General features: G+C 50.2%; 1 protein-coding gene across 1 annotated transcript in view; it reads left to right on the forward strand.

Annotated features, from left to right (window-relative positions):
* SASH1 (SAM and SH3 domain containing 1) overlaps positions 1-15,110 on the forward strand; it is a 190,777-nt gene that overhangs the window by 26,546 nt on the left and 149,121 nt on the right. The window lies entirely within an intron of this gene.

Below are 15,110 nucleotides of genomic sequence, written 5' to 3' on the forward strand. Positions count from 1 at the left end.
CATGGGCGTTCATTGGAGATTGGTGGCTGCTGCTGTTCTCGTGGGCTTGAAATGACTGTCAAGTCTGCATTGCAGCCCAGTATAGAAAGCATTCAAAGCAAATGCTCTCTGCTTCCAGCTTCCAAGATGTTTTTAATCTCTGAGTAAGAACAGACCCATGTGCTTCGATGTTTCTGTCAGAGCACTTTCACATTATATTCTTGGCAAAAGTAAAAGTCTCTTTATGATGAGAATTGAGATCATCTTGAAGGGAAATGATGTAGCTAGGAAAGAACTTTTTTCCCCAAAGAAACTGGAAGTATGGCTGTCTGTGCAGTATTTTATGGAGTGACATGATGGGTGGACAGATACACAGATGCAGGCATGGATGATACACATTAAGTGCCTGTGACAGCCTCAAAATCGGGTTTTTCCTCTAAAGCGCTGGTCAGAACAGTGGTCCAGGGTGACCAACGCCCAGCAGTGCTAAAAGGGCATTCTTAGTGCAGTGACTGCTCTAGGGTGCATGGCCTTGAGATCAAGGATTTGGTTGGAAGGGCAAATGCCAGAAGCTGGGTCAGGAAGCATGCTGGGAAAAGGTCAGGTGTGCATGAGAGTTGTTTTGGTATCGCTTGTTGTTTGCCCCGACCCATTGGAACAGGTTTATCCTTGCCTGTGATGTGACACCAGCCAGTGTCAGAGGAACAAGAAGCTTTCTCTCAGCCTCAGGATGGGGCTTGGGGGAGCTGCTCGTGACTGTCAGTGGTGTTTGTGTGTTGTCTGTGGCCCGAGCACTGCTGTTGTGTCTGTTTCTGACCACGCCCAGACCTGTGGAGGAAGCCAGTGGCGTTCCAGGTGTTTGCTTCTGGTCTGCCAGATAGGAGTGGAATGCTGATGGTTCAGCTGGAGAAGTTCCTTGTGTGTTCAGTGCCTTTTTTTTAAATGGAAAAAAAAAAAAAGTGTTTGAAAGGCAAAACAACAAAGAGAAGGCAGAGAAAACAAATGAGATACAGAGAGAGAGAGAGAGAGTGAGAGAGAGAGAAAGAGAGCTCTTCCATCAGTTGATTCACTCCACAAGTGGCCACAACAGCCACCACTGGGCCAGGCCAAAGCCAGGGACCAGAAACTCCATCCAGGTTGCCCATATGGATGGCAGGGACTGAAGTACTCGAGCCATCAACCGCTGCCTCCCAGGGTGCACATAAGCTGGAAGCTAGATCGGAAGTGGAGATGGGACTCATCCAGGCACCTTAACATGGGATGTGGGTGTACCAAGCAGCAGCTTAATCTCTATGTCCCAACACTTGGCCCTTAGTATCTTTTTTTAAAGATTTATTTGTATGAGAGCCAGTGGTTCCATCTGCTGGTGTACTCCCCAAATGGTTGCAACAGCTGGAGCTGGACTAATCCAAAGCCAGGAGCTTCTTCTGGGTCTTCCACATGGGTACAGGGGCCCAAGCACTTGGGCCATCTTCCACTGCTTTCCCAGGCCATTAGTAAGGAGCTGGATTGGAAGTGGAGCAGCAAGGATTCGAACATGCGCCCGTATGGCATGCCAAGGCCACAGGCGGAGGCTTAACCTACTACAGTGCAGCATTGACCCCCACCCCTTAGTACCTTTTTACATAGTCTTTGATTTGAAACTCTCACTTACATTTTTATGTCAGGATAGGAGAAAACAGATTTCAATGACCTTAATGAGCCCTTTGTACTAAGGGATTTTCCCTTTAGTCACTTTATTGTAAGAAACTTATCTGGACTCCCAGAAAATCTGTGGCCCTCAGTATGGCTAATCCTCTGCCTGCAGTGCTGGTACCCCGGGCTCTAGTCCCAGTCGGGGCGCCGGATTCTGTCCCAGTTGCTCCTCTTCCAGGCCAGCTCTCTGCTGTGGCCTGGGAGGGCAGTGGAGGATGGCCCAAGTGCTTGGGCCCTGCACCCGCATGGGAGATCAGGAGGAAGCACCTGGCTCCTGGCTTCGGATCGGCGCAGCACGCCAGCCGTAGCAGCCATTTTGGGGGGGAACCAATGGAAGGGAGACCTTTCTCTCTGTCTCTCTCTCTCACTGTCTAACGCTGCCTGTCAAAACAAACAAACAAACAAACAAACAAAAAAACAAAACCCACTAATTTCTGTTCAATGACTGAAGAGGTTTGGTTTCTTGTTTTCTGAACTAAATTACTCCCAACTCTATGGCCTTCAGTTATTATTTCCTTAAAAATGAAGCTATCAAGTGAGGTTCTATTTAACGACCTTTCTTGTACACAGGTCTCTGTGTTGACAATAAATTGGAACTCTATGGCCTATTGTGTGATGTAACTGCTTTTATCAAATAGTAGGAGAAAATTTTGCTGTCCCATTGGGGTGATGACTCCTGTTCCATGAGCACTTACTAAGTACTAGATGCTTCCTAAGGGTTTACATCTATTATTTGATTTATTCCTATTGCAGCCTGTGGGGTAGCTATGTTACTACCATTTTATGGATGGAAAACAGGAGGCTAATCAAGGTTCAGGTTCTTACTGAACAGACAGCTAGTAAGTGGCAGGGTGGAGTTCAGGTGCAAAACCTTTTCCCACCCCTTGGTTCTTCTTTGCTTGAAGCGTTTCTCTCCCCGTTTGTGGCCACAGCTGGAAAGAGGACGAGCCTCCCAGTATTGACCCTGATGTCGCTATGGAAAAGCTGCAGCCCCTTCTGTGACAAAGCTGAGATGGAGTCCTCTGCCAAGGACCATGGAGGCAGACCCCACGGTCTGGTTCTCTTAGCATTCCTTTATGGATGTCAGCAGCATTAGCGGGCTCACAGCTGAGCGGAACGAGAGCAGCTGACCCAGCACGGGGTGTGTGGGGGAGCTTTGCGGGTGGTTTCCCCCTTTGTTAGGGGGTGGTTTCCAGCTGCAGAGGAACAAGTTCAATTTGCAGGTGCCACCAAGTGTCCTATATTAAGAAGATTTTATGTGGGACCCAGAGTTAATGAAACCCGGGTCACTTTCAAGATCTCTGTGGTTTGGGTGTCACTGAGAATGGCAGCAAGTTTAAAGCTCTAGTTAAAGCAAGATGCATGCCTCTTCCCCTGCTTCTATAGCCTGGGCTCCTTCCTGTCCCTCCAGGCCTGCCCTGCTGTATCTCTGCACCCTTAGCTACCCAGGGTAGGTTGCCCTCTAGGAATGGGTAGAATGTCCTCTGGCCACAGAGGAACTACGTTTGACATCCCTTCTTGGAACCATTCTTCTCCCCTTCATCCCCCAGTTCTTCATTTGTCGTTGTTTCCCACGATAGGTTTCCTGTTTTAATGTCCTACGCTCTAGACTGTTTTAATCTTGTGGTGACAACAAACACATAACAAGTCAAGTCACCCTTACACCTCCTATGGTGGAAAACTTCAAATACATAAAAAGTAGAGAGAAGACGTTAAAGAGCCCGTGTTGTACAGTTTTCAATCATGGGTATCTGCTCTCTCTGCATCTCCCACCCCCATGGTTTTGAACCAATCCTGGACATCACGTCATACCATGTGTATGTGGGATGGGGAATTGACATTGATTGACATTAGTACTGAAGGGCAGGTGCCACACAAAGACTGTAAGGTATTTTATGCATGTCCTTAAAAATGTAGTGGCAATAGCCACAGTTTTGGCAACAGTTTAACAAAGTTGCATGGTTACAGGTGTGATCTCTGTTGCTGGTCATCTTTTTTTTTTTTTTTTTTTAAGATTTATTTATTATTATTTGAAAAACAGAGTTAGGCAGAGGCAGAGGCATAGAGAGAGAGGTCTTCCATCCGCTGGTTCACTCCCCAAATAACTACAACGTCTGGAGTTGGCAGGAGCCAGGAGCTTCCTCTGGGTCTCCCATGTGGGAGCAGGGGCCCAAGCATGGGAGCCATCTTCCACTGCTTTCCTAGGTCATAGCAGAGAGCTGGATCGGAAGTGGAGCAGCCGGGACTCAACTGGCATCCGTATGGGATGCGGGCACTGCAGGCGGTGGCTTCACCTGCTACGCCACAGCGCCGGCCCCGTTAGTTATTTTTTGTATTTGTTTCTTTGTGTGTGTGTGTGCCTTTAGTGGGGAGCTAGCTACTGGGGCGTGTAGCGGCGCTGGGTGGCCGGCCCCATGCGGGCTGGCTATGCTTCCGGGACAGGTGGGTGGCTGAGATCTCGCGCAGATGGTGGCATCTTCTCCGCCTGACCTCCACCTGGAGTGATGCTTGTCGCCAGGTGCGCCGGCACCGCCTCTGGCTTCGCCCCGGGGCGGCGCCTCCATGGCAGGCGTGGCTTCGGCCCGGCCATGGGATCGCCGGGCTCCGGACCGCCGCTGCCAGTACTCGCAGAAGGCGTGCAGGAGTTCTCTGCAGCGTAGAGGAACTGGCCAGGGATCCACTGCTGCCTCGGCGCCCTTCTGCTCTTCGGAAAGGCTGCGGGTCGCTTCTGGGGGCGTTGGTAGGAGCATCGTGCTACAGGGGCCACATGCAGAAGTCCTCCAGAGACCAGGTCAGTTTTCAGCCGCGGGCATCTGCGCTCTGGACACAGCACACCCAGGGGCGCTCTGCCCGGGCATTGGCCGAACGCACCCTTCATAGAACACCTGGAACTCGAGTATTCTGTGGCGTTTGCGCTGTGCAGACCTGGGAATGCCACAGGTTGTTTTCTTGTGGTCAGATCTCACTCACAGGCTTGCAGATGTGCACAGACTCCCGTGTGTGTGCCCAAGGTAGCCGGAGGAAGCTTGGAGTGTGATTCCTCACCAGCAGAACCCCCGAATCTGCCCTGAAAGTGTGGCCACCCTCCCGCCCTGCCCACTGCGCTGTGCATTCCACATTCCGCACGCTGTTACGCTCAGGGCAGTTTAGACACAGAAAATGATTTCAGTTGAAAGTGGTCATCGGCTTGACTCAGATTTCTGTTTTAAATCAGAACCTGAATATATATTTTTTAAAAAAACTATGATTTATTTGAGAGGCAGAGATAGAGAGGTGGTGTGGCATGGGTGACAGGGGAAGAGGCTCCTGTTATCAGGTTCACTCACTAAATGCACAGGATGTCTGGGATTGGGCCAGGCTGAAGTTGGGAGCTGGGAATTCAATGTGAGTTTCCCACTGGCTGACAGGGACCCACGTACTCGATATATATGACCTGCTACCTCTCCGGGTGCGCATTAGCAGGAAACTGGAACTGGGAGCAGAGCTGGGACTTGAACTCAAATATCTTAACCCCTTTTAGGCCAAATACCCACTTCCATCCATGGACTTTTAAAAAGCAAATTACCAATATCTCTTGTCTTTTCTCTGCATTTTCAAATTCTTGGATGTTCTGTCACTGATAGCCAGCAGATTGAATCTTTCAGGGCTTTCTCTCTCTCTCTCTCTCTATATATATATATTTTTTTTTCTTTAAAGGTCTTTTTATTTATTTGAAAGGCGGAGTTAGAGAGAGAGAAATATTTCATCTACGGGTTAACTCCCCAAATGGCTGCAGCAGTCGGGGCTGGGCCAGGAGGAAACCAGGAACTCCCTCTGGGTCTCCCATGTGGTGCAGGGGCCCAAACACTTCTGCTGCTTTCCCAGACACATTAGCAGGGAACTGGATTGTAAATGGAGCAGTCGGCAGTTGAACCAGCACGCGTAGTAGGTGCTGGCATTGAAGGCAGCAGCTTTACCTGCTGCACCACAGTGCCAGCCCCAGAGCCTTAATTCTAAAGTGACCTTATATTCGGCATCCAGCTTAGTAAATCCCTTTACCAAGTTCTCATGATTTATCCATTAGGCTGACTGAGAAAAAAAAAATGATCTAAAGGCTCCACTTTAATCTTCTGGCTTCCTATTGCACAGTTAGTACGCAGCACGGCACCTGGAGTGTGATAGGAGTGCAGTGAACATTACTGGAAGGAGTAAAGTTGCCCATCATTTGTTGACAGTTGAAGAGCATTTGCATAAGCGGATTTCCTAGCCTTCATCACTTTCCCTAAGGAGGCTGAGTGCATTGTACAGTGGTGCCAGCATTTGCTGTCCGCATAAGGCTGTGGAGGTCTTTTCTTTCATTCCATCTACTCAGCTCCTCCTCTCTCTAGCCAGTAGACTGAATTTGTTCCTGCTTACTTGAGAGGGGAGAAAGAGAAAGGGATGGAGAACTCACTGTCATCTACTTGGAGACAGCGTGTGTGAGCTCTCACATCCAGTTTCACTCCCCAGATATCTTCAATAGCCAGGGCTGGACTGGGCTGAAGCGGGGAGCCTCAATCCAAGTCTCCTGCGTGGGTGAGAGGAACCCTATCATTGGAGCCCTCACTGCTGTCTGGCAGGGTCTGCATTAGCAGGAAGCTGGAGTCGGAGCCAGAACTGGGAGTCTAACCCAGCTGTTCCAGTATGGGATGTGGGCGGCTTAACCAGTGTCTTAACCACTGTGCAAACACACGTCCCTAATCGTAGTGAGACCAAAGCTTTTCAAATTCCTTCCCAACAGGGATTATGAGCGCACACATAAGCTTTTGGTAATGATGGTTTTGCTTAAGTCTCAGGCCTTTTGCATCCCAGGGTCTAGCAGACCGCATTGGACCTGCAGAAGATGGGTGAAAGAGAATACCGCCTCTGCTGGGTTTTCCCTGCATCCACCCACACAGGTGACAGTCCCCCAGGAGCGAGCAGGGGCAGGAGAAGGGACAGATGCCAAGGGAACTCTCAGAACGCCACCTGGCAGGGGGAGCTGGGGAGGAGGGCTGCGGGGTGGCGAGCAGACCCATGGGTAGTGGGGCCGGGTAGAGCTGTAGCCTGGCAGGAGACTCATGGTGACTTTAGGTTTGTCACAGTCACCAGGAGGAAAGTACTTTTTGTTGCCATCAAGTGCGGTAATACAGATAGATGATGGAAGCACAGGTTGCAGGCAATAATTTTCCTTCAGGAGGCATGCACTGGCAGTTTCCATTTCTCTGTGCTATGCCATGGGGCATCACTTAAGCATAAGCAGGTCTCCAATGCTGACCTTGATCTTAAGACCCTGTGGTGCCTGGCCCATGTGAACCCTTCCTGGCGTGGTTCTGCATTAGTCATGGCCCTGAGAGGTCCCTTGTGTGGGATTCGGGAGGTGGAAGCCATGTTTGTGAGGGGCTCTGATGGTTGGCTGAGCACAGCAGGCCCCGCGGCAGCTTGCACGGGGTGCCACCTGTTGCTAGCTCACCTTGTTGGCAGCAGGCGAGAACGGCAGAACCTGCCAGATCTCCCTCATCTGCTCCAAGGCCCGAGCCAGGCACATGCAGGTCCCTTGTGAAGGGCGCTGGCCCTCCCGTAGTCACCCACAGCATTGGGGTTGAATGGGTGAGAAGCGGATGTGGACTGCACTTGGCCTGGTGGCTCCCGAGGTCCCTGGGGCTGCGTTTTGTCCATGTCCTTGCTCACATTGGCTTCCTTCCTTCCTGCCATCCTGGCTGACGTAGCATGAGTCCGGGCTCCACGGTGGATGCCCACTCCCACATTACCCACGGTGCTTCTCTGACCCAGCCTTGCCCTGTCCAGCCCCTGACGGATCGTGATGATGTGCTGCTGCTGATTCATCTGGTAACAGGAAAGAACCTAGGAATTGGACTTTATCTCCTTTTAAATGCCCATTTGGGTGTATATTTTTAATGTAAATACCCATAGAATTGATGTTAATAGATGCTTGCAGTGGTGAGTGGATAGAATGCATGCACATATTAATATGCATTAATATTAATATTAATATGCTGCGCTCCAGCAGTTTCCACCCTCCTCCGTGCCGGGCTGTGCAGTACCATTTAAACACAAACTGGAGGGAGGTCTGTGCCTCCTGTTTTCCTGACACTCACCTCCCACATCCTGCAGGCATTAGAGCCCATGGGTCTAGAAGTGCGGATACAGAGAGTTCTGGAAGGACAGAGTAGTTAGTCCTGTGCTTCCTGAGACCCTCCATTCTTCAGGGGGGATTTGTGGTAACTGGGAGCCACATACACACAATAATGGGGGCCCTGGGCACCCTGGCCGTCTTTCCAGATCAAAAATTAGAGGTAGGTTCTGGCAACTTCTGGGTGTTTCTGGAGAGAGGGGGCGGGAGGGATGAAGTCAGTCCCCCTTCAGCCCTCTGCCTGGGGTGTGCCCCAGGGCCCTCTCTCAGCAGCATGAACTCATCTGGCCCTTGGGTGCAGACTTCCAGCTGTTTCTTGTTTAAAATCTTTTCCTGGAGACAGACTGCTCCAGCCCAGTCCATCTTTAGAAAGGCCGGGAGTGATGGCTCAGAGGAAAATACCTGAGGCTGATTACCATATTCAGTGAGTTTTTCCAGAGTGACCTGGCAGAGTGGGACCAGAGAGCTGGTGTAAACAGGGACTTTGGGTGAATTCACCAAGCTGGAACCAGGAACCAGTGTCAGTTTTTTTTTTGTTTGTTTGTTTGTTTTTTTAAATGACTGTAGCTATTTCACCTGAAAGGTTGCTAAAAAGTGTTTATCGCCCCCAAATCTTTAAGCTAATTAAAAGTGAAAAAAAACACTGGGAAGACACTCAGGATATCAGTTAGGTTTCAGTGTATTGCCCTGATTTCTGTGAGTGGATTTGGCTGTTAGATAAATGCTTGGTTCTGTGTAACTTGTATTACGTGGGCTGTATCATTCCAGCACTTACAGACAGAAAAGGCAGAGAAGCGATACGTGGGTCAGGTGCCTCTTCTCTTCTTCTCCATTCTTTTTTTTTTTTTTTTTTTTTTTTTTTTTTTTTTGACAGGCAGAGTGGACAGTGAGAGAGAGAGACAGAGAGAAAGTCTTCCTTTTGCCGTTCACCCTCCAATGGCCGGTGTGGCCGGCGCGCTGCGGCTGGCGCACCATGCTAATCCGAAGGCAGGAGCCAGGTGTTTCTCCTGGTCTTCCATGGGGTGCAGGGCCCAAGGCACTTGGGCCATCCTCCACTGCACTCCCTGGCCACAGCAGAGAGCTGGCCTGGAAGAGGGGCAACCGGGACAGAATCCGGCGCCCTGACCGTGACTAGAACCTGGTGTGTTGGCGCTGCAAGGCAGAGGATTAGCCTAGTGAGCTGCGGCGCCGGCCTCTTCTCCATTCTGAGCAGTTAGAGCCACACTCAGAGCGCTCCCTTGGGGTACTGCCTTTCTGGATAGTGAAACAGGATGCCTGCAAGTTCATTTGCATATAATCTGCATATGCCTGATTACATTGTATCTCCTGCTGTTTCTAGAAACCACCCTTCCCTCCTTAAGTCTGTCAAGATGCTCTAACCCATAAATCACAACTGGGGAAAGGAGAGCAAATTAGAACAAAAATAAGAAGACAAATGCTGCCTGTTTTCAGTTTGCAGGCGCAGGATTGCATTGGGATAAATCTCAGAAATACTGCCGAACAGGTTGGGAGAGAACAGTACGGCTTCTCTCTGACTCGCCGCAATCCATCCCAGCTGAGCTGTTTGGTACCAAGACCTTTGTAGCTGTAGTTTTTTTCTTTTTTTTTTTAAAGATTGATTTATTTGAAAGGCAGAGAGTTACAGAAAGAGAGAGAGAGAGAAAGAAAGAGATCTTCCAACAGCTGGAGAGAGAGAGAGAGAGAGAGAGAGATCTTCCAACGGCTGGTTCACTCCCCAGCCAGAGCTGGGCCAATCCCAAGTCAGGAGCCAGGAGCTTCTTTCAGCTTTCCCACATGCCAGGAACTTCTTCCAGGTTTCCAACATGGGTGCAGGGGGCCCAGGAACTTGGGCCATCTTCCGCTGCTTTCCCAGACACATTAGCAGGGGGCTGGATTGAAAGTGGAATAGCAGGGACTCAAGCCAGTGCCCATATGGGATGCTGGCATCTCAGTTGGCTGGTCTACCCTCTGTGCCATGGCACCGGCCTCTCTATAGTTTTAAGTCTCTATTTTTTTGTAGATGGGTGTTGTGCAAGTGTTCTGTGGCTTTGGGGGACCTGAGGGGGAATGTTGCATGTGTTTGACTTTGACCTATCACTGGTGGTGAGATTTAATTTACCCCCAGGGAAAATGGTGGACGCATGGACAGTGTGACCCCGTTCTATACTAAGACAATGAAAGGGAACATGAATTTGCTTGTCTCTTCTTTCTTGTTGTTAAAGAAAGGGGTGGGAAAAATCATCAGAAAAGATAATGTGACTGGAAGTTGCACAATGTCCTCTTAAAAATTCTTTTGAGGAAATAAATAAGGTTTCCCCAGTTCCTAAACTGGAACTAATATTGTATTAGCCTAATGTGCAAGAACCAAAGAGGGAGAAGAAGAAAGAAATGCAACAGATTAGGCAAGCCATAAACTGTAGACCAGAAACCTTGACCGCCTAGAAGTTCAGAAAGGAATCTACGTCAGTGTTTTAATAATAGTGTTCTTGATGATAAATACAGAGGTGATTGAAATCATAGGTGTTCACTTCGAAGTCTGCACAGTAGCATTTGGGGTTGAGTCCGACGCAGGCTTCGCATTCCTGAAAAGATACAGTAAGTGTGGAGCCACTGAAGCAGCAACAGTGTTAACTTAAGTTCCCGTAGTCTTGTGCTGTGAACAGTTACTGTAGAAGTGACTATTTTCACTGAGCAGGTCTGTAGCCATCTCAAGCAAGAATAAGTTGGGTAAAATGATGCAGAGGTTGCCAGATCATCCCCAAAGAGCTTGGATTTAAAAATCAAGCCAACAGGGGTGGGTGTGGTGGCACGGCGGTTGAAGCTGCAGCTTCGGCCACCCGCGTCCCACATCAGTGTCAGCTCAATTCCTGGCCACTCTACTTCTGCTCCAGCTTCCTGCTATTGTGCCTGGTAAGCAGGGCATCATGGCTTAAGCACTTGAGTTCTGCTACCCATGTGGCAGACCCGCATGGAGTCATGGCTCCTGGCTTTATCCTGGCCCAGCCGTAGCTGTTGCAGCCATTTGGGCAGTGAGCAAGCAAATGGAAGATTCTCTCTCTCTTTCTCTCTGTGTCACTCTACCTTCCCAATAAATAAGTAAATCTTAACCACACAACAGCTTATTGAAGTATGATGGACATATGTAAAGCTGTGCATATTTCATGTATACAACTTGATGAGTTTAGGGTAAGCGTATGCCCCTCAAACCATCAGTACCACCAAGGCCATGAACATTTAGCTCTTGCCAGTGTTTTCCCAGCCTTCTTGGTTAGCATCCTTTTACATTTTAGGAGCCTGCAGTGTGCGTGGGTACTGAGAAAATCATCAGGGAGTGCCTTGGTTCGCAGGATCAGGGCATCAAGGATGCTTGGAGGGGAGGGGCATCAAGGCCCGCTGTTAAGTAACACACATTCGTTTGCCTTCCTTGGCATTTAAATCATCAAGACTGATGCAAGTGGTAATTAGGGGGACTTACTGCACATCTGGAAAGCGATTCGGGAAGCGTAGAGGCAGCTGTACGGCCCTGGTCTAAATTACTGTCTGCCGGGTGCCGTGCGAGGGCTGGCTACGGTGGCACATGGCAGGCTGTGAAATATTGGCTGTCTTGGGCCCCAGTGGAGTAGAACAGCTGCTTTCTTCCTCCTGAGCAACACATACATTTTTCAGGTCCCCAGATTTTGGAGGAGTGCCGAGTGATGGGGAGTGGGGTGGGAAATTAAACTTTCCGCTAGAAAGAAGGCAAGTTTGCTCAGTAGCCTGGAGGCTTAAGAATGGAAGAGTTGACTTGGAAGGTGTTCTTAGGCTGTGTGAGAGAGGAGGGGAAAAGTAAACGTGGCTTTGTAACAGAGCTTTGCAAAAGATTTTTTTTTGTTGTTGTTGCCTCAACATGGGAGACCTAGAAGAAGCTCCTGGTGCCCGGCTTTGCCCTGGATCCACAGGCCACCCTCAGAAGGCAGCTCTGTTCTCTCTCTCTGTCTGCTGGGGGACAGAGCTAAGGAAAGGCCAGACTGTGGAGGTGAACGGCATTGGGGAGGGCTTTGCCTCCTGGAAGGCAAGCAAACACCTCTGGGTTCATGGAGGTGGTGCCCTTTAATCCTAGGAGCCGCACAGGTGCTTCCCTGAGTGGCCAGGACAGCTGTGGAATCGAGCCCTTTGTTTGGAGGCTGGTACTTGGCTCTCATGGTCATGGTCATGGCTGCTGGTATCTGGCGGTCAGGGCACAGACCTCTACAGGAGCTGCTCTCTGTTCTCTGCTAAAGTTGCCTCCAGGGATTGACCCAGTTGTGTGTGTGTGTGTGTGTGTGTGTGTGGTGGGGGTGGTGGGGTTGGGGGCTGCTCTGCCTCTCCTTTGGGTGTCATTGGAGATTGCCTGTTGCCATCTGTCTCCTCTCTGTTCTTCCAGTACGCACGCCTGGCTTCCTTTCTTAATCAGGCCAGGATAGGGCACTGAAAGCCAGGCTGGTTCGTGTGGGGTGTGTGAGGGTGGTATGAAGGCCACGTCTCTGTGTAGCAAGGTCGTTTTCATAGCTAGGATGGAGGCAGATGGGGCAAGGTGGCAGAAGGGGCCAGGGAGACCCAGGTAGGGGGTTGTGGTCACTGGGGCATGTGCTTTTGGGTTCGGATTAGCTCAGCATCAGGATTCAACACGGTGTATGTCAAGAACCCCCTTTCAGATACCTGGGCTGGCTTCCTTTCTCCCAGGAGGGATTCTCCTTGGGGCATCCTTTTTGGAGGCGGTGCAGGGACGGCTGGGAGGCTGACCTCCCTGAGCTTGTTTTCAGAGGGTCAGCAGCAGGTTTCCTTTTGCCTTGGCCGTTGTTTCCCTACTGACAGTTTGACAACAACATCTGGAACTGAAGGGTGGGTTTAGGACTGGCGCTGTGGCGTAGTAGATTAAGCCTCCACTTTGTGGTGCTGGCATCCCATATGGGCACTGGTTCGAGTCCCAATTGCTCCTCCTCTGATCCAGCTCTCTACTGTGGCCTGGTAAAGCAGTAGAGGATGGCCCAAGTGCTTGGGCCCCTGCACCCACGTGGGAGACCTGAAAGAAGCTCCTGACTCGTGGCTTTGGATCAGCACAGCTCTGGCCATTGTGGCCTTTTGGGAAGTGAACCAGTGGATGGAAGACCTCTCTCTGTAACTCTGCCTCTCAAATAAATAAATAAAATCTTTTTTTGTTTAAAGATTTATTTATTTTATCTGAAAGGCAGAGTTACAGAGAGGCAGAGTCAGAGAGAGAGAGAGAGAGAGAGAGAGAGAGAGAGAGAGAGAGGGAGAGGGAGAGAAATCCTCCATCCATTGGTTTTCTCCCCAAATGGATGTAGTAGCTGGAGCTGGGCTGGTCTGAAGCAAGGAGCCAGGTCTTGCATGTGGGTGCAGGGGCCTGAGGACTTGGCCATCTTCTACTGCTTTCCCAGGCCACAGCAGAGAGCTGGATTGGAAGTGGAGCAGCTGGGTCTCTAACCGGCACCCACACCGCAGGCAGCAGCCTCACTGGCTACACTACAGCGCTGGGCCCCAAATAAATAAAATCATTAAAAAAACAAAAAGGTGGATTCCTCCCTCAGCTGCTCTGTGGGCCTTGGCTGTGGTCTCAGCTCTGCCTGTGTCGTGGACTTCGCCCAGACACGTTCAGATGTTTAAAGATCTCTCTGACCTTGTCCGCAGCTCTGCGCTAGGAACTTTGGAAGTGATTGCTTTACTGGGGAAGATGTTACTGCTGGGAAAGGAAGGATCTTTTCTGAAGAAATTGTTCTTCAGTTTCTGTTTCTCTTCCCCCTGAGATCTGTGATATGCAGAAGTGGGCAAGAGACGGTGGCTTGCGCTGGCCCAGGCTCTGACCAAGGTTGAAGTCTTAGCAGAAAGGCCCTGGGAGAAATCTCACCGCAAAGCTTGCTTGCGTCTTGGGCAGCTTGGAAGTGCTAGCCACGTGTCTCGGGGTGAGGCAGGGACACTGAGTAACCCAAGGGGCTGGGAGCAGTCTGGAAAATGAGGGGGTGACCTTTAAGTTGTCTCAGAGTTGTGTTTTCCAGGGTTGTCTTGGTGAAGTCACTTTCTAGATTGTCTTCCCAGAGAGGGGACACATGGAGAGGGCAAACAGAGGTGAGAAGAGGAACTGTCTTTTAATGGATGAATCGGGGAAGAAATGCATAGCTTACGGATGCACGCTGCATTTCTGTCGTCCCCTCCGAGTGGGAAATCCGTGCAGCTTGTGCATCAGACGTATTTCCCGTGAACTTTCTGAAGACCCCTGTATACGTGGATGTCAACTTCTTTTGCACTGCAGTTGTCTTATCTTCGAATTCCACTTCCACAGACTTTGTGACGTCCCACCTTACTTACTTGGGAATCCACCTCTGAAAGGGAGGCTCTTTAGCAAGAAGCAAGATCGTAGAGTGCCTGTCAGCTAAGTAGATCCTGATCACTTCCTGTGTGCTGGGCAGACTGGACAAGCAGGCTGAGGTCTCATGTTTCACCTGGAGGTAGCCTCTCTCGTTATTCCAGTGTCACCAAGAGGTCAAGAAATGTGCCCAAGGTCACTCCCCCCGGGGGGACTGCTTACTTGGGTGCCTGCCTCTGGGAAGGGACAAGTGACAGGTTTACTTATTTATTTGGGTGGATTTGCAATGTGTGCTCTTGCATCTGTACTTGGAATAACTAATGAGTAATAAGTCTAACAAATACTATGAATATTAATGACTACAATGATGAGTGGTGCATAGTAATGAACACTAGTGACTAATGAGTAAGGTTTCCCACTTTTCCTGGAGAGCCGGTGAAGTATGTCTCAGATGCAACATTCCCTGTTGGGTGCCTGGGTCTCAGGCTCCTTCACATCTCTGGGAGTGGAGTCAGGGCACCTATCTCTTTCATAGGCTTCCCAGAAGATGCTGGTGCAGCCACAGGCCAGGGTTGGGTGGCAGAGAGCCTGTTACTCACTTGCTGCCCTTACTGAAGTCACTTCCCCAACATTTCCTCTCCCAGCTCTGCTAGGCAGGCAGAGGTGTGGGTTGAAGACCTTGGTGCCTTGGCATCAGACTGTCCTGGGTTAGAGACCTGGCCTTCTTACACGTTAGCCCTGGGATGGGGGTCAGAGCAGTCACTTAGCTTACCTGAGCTACTGTCTGCCCATTGATGCAATGAGGGAAAAAGAACAGGTCCCAACCCAGAGAGCTGTTCTGAGGATTCGGGGCGTCATGGGTGAAATTTAGCCTGGCACATGTCCACTGTGCAGGCAGCATTGGCCCTTCTTGCTGTAAGTCTTGGACAGAACTTGGCCGTGGGG

This window comes from Lepus europaeus, chromosome 3 (assembly GCF_033115175.1).
Source record: "Lepus europaeus isolate LE1 chromosome 3, mLepTim1.pri, whole genome shotgun sequence".
Classification (NCBI taxonomy): Eukaryota; Metazoa; Chordata; class Mammalia; order Lagomorpha; family Leporidae; genus Lepus; species Lepus europaeus.